The sequence below is a fragment of the Bos grunniens genome, chromosome 6 (genome assembly GCF_055505025.1).
Source record: "Bos grunniens cultivar Pamir isolate PY7600 chromosome 6, Bosgru_T2T1.0, whole genome shotgun sequence".
Taxonomy (NCBI): Eukaryota; Metazoa; Chordata; class Mammalia; order Artiodactyla; family Bovidae; genus Bos; species Bos grunniens.
Window position 1 is genome coordinate 320,548 of NC_141170.1, and position 1,807 is coordinate 322,354.

Here is a 1,807-nt window from a genome sequence, read left to right on the forward strand (position 1 = left end):
GCTGCGTGACCCTCACAGGGTGAGCTCCTCGAGAAGCCCCAGGGGTCCCTGCTCTGTGAGTGACCCCATCTATCACTCTGCCGTCCCCCACCCCAGAGGCCTCCGCTGCCCTTCCCGGGCTGTGCCACCAGAGGCAGATTCGGGGCTCCCTGCACCCCTCGAGGGCCCGAGCGGCCTGCGCTCCATGTAGGCCAGGCCTGGGCTCCTTAGCTGGTGACCTGTGTCCAGCAAGGACCGATTCGGCCGACAACAGAGTGGGCCTCCTGGGGTGGGCTTCAGGCTCAAGAAATCCTTCCCAGAAAGGACGCCAGCACGGGGCTCATCCTCCCCCCGGCCCCTCCCGGCCCCTCACTCAGACCTGAGCAAGGCTCGGCCTGTGCGGGTCCCGATGGTGGGCCTGTGCGCCAGGAGGGCCCCAGGGACCCTGTCTGCTCACTCGGGGATCCTCCTTTGGTCCTGGGTCGGGCTCCTCCTCCTGTGCTCACGTCCAGGGGGCCTGGCAGCACCAGTCAAGCAGCTCGGGCTTGCAGGGAGGGGTGGGCAGCTGAATTCAGGCCCTGTTCCTGTAGGTCCAGGGTAGGGCTGGCCAGAGGCCTGCCTCAGGACGAGGCTGCAGCAGCCAGGCCCTTGCAGTGCAGTCCAGGGGACCATCTAGCTGAACAGGGCAGAGACCAGTGACTGCGTGGCGGCGGCCAGAGCACTGACACGCCGGCGTCGGTCGGAGGCACCCTGCTCACCCGTCAGCACCCTGGAGGGAAGGGGGGCCTGGGGGCCAGGCCCGCCCCTGGATCATGTGCCCCTCCTTCAGGACCTTCAGCGGGGCCGACGAGGGGATGCAGGACGGCGAGCCCTCATCCCTCCAGAGCTCAAGCCACTGTGGGCCCGTCACCACGTGCCCCACTGCTGCCCCAGGAGCTGTCCTGGCGCGGGCGACTGAGAAAGGCAGGTGAGGCCGTGTGACGGGTCAAGCGCCACACAGAGTCAGAGCAGTTGGAGCTGGAGAGACCTGGGGCCGTTGCTTTCGGGGCCAGAGAGACCTGGGCCACTAGCTTCGGCTGAGCGACCCCGCGCCCCACCCCCACCCCCAGATGCGTCACAGGGGAGGGTGGCCTCCCAGGCAGCACACTGCAGACAGGCAGAGGGCCTGAGGGTGGCGGGGGTGGCTCGGGGGCTCCATCCTGCCTCCCAGGGCCAGGCTGCGGCCTCTGGGGGCAGAGGGGGCAGGGGGAGGGGGAACACCCAGACGTGTGATCTCCAGGCCTGCGCTGCAGTGCAGACGGCGGGGCCGGCCCAGCCCAGATGGGTGCGACCTCCATCCACCTCCAAGGCGGGAGCCCTTGAGGCCCTGGGACACCCCCCTCCCCAGACTCCATCCCTGGCTGTTCAGGCTCAGTCGTGTCGGACTCTTTGCAACCCCACGGACTACAGCTCGCCAGGCTTCCCTGTCTTTCACTATTTCCCAGAGTGGTGCTCAAATTCACGTCCATTGAGTCGATACCATCCAACTACCTCATTGTCTGCTGTTCTCTTCCCCTCCTGCCCTCAATCTTTTCCAGCATGAGGGTCTTTTCCAATGAGTCAGCTCTTCACATCAGGTGGCCAAAATATTGGAACTTCAGCATCAGTCCTTCCAATGATTATTCAGGGTTGATTTCCTTTAGGGTTGACTGGTTTGATCCCCTTGCAGTTCAAGGGACTCTCAAGAGTTTTCTCAAACACCACAGTTCAAAGGCATCAATTCTTCAGCGGAGGTACTTTCAGGATTCACGTGGGAATTACAGCATCACATGCAGAAAAGGAAAAAATG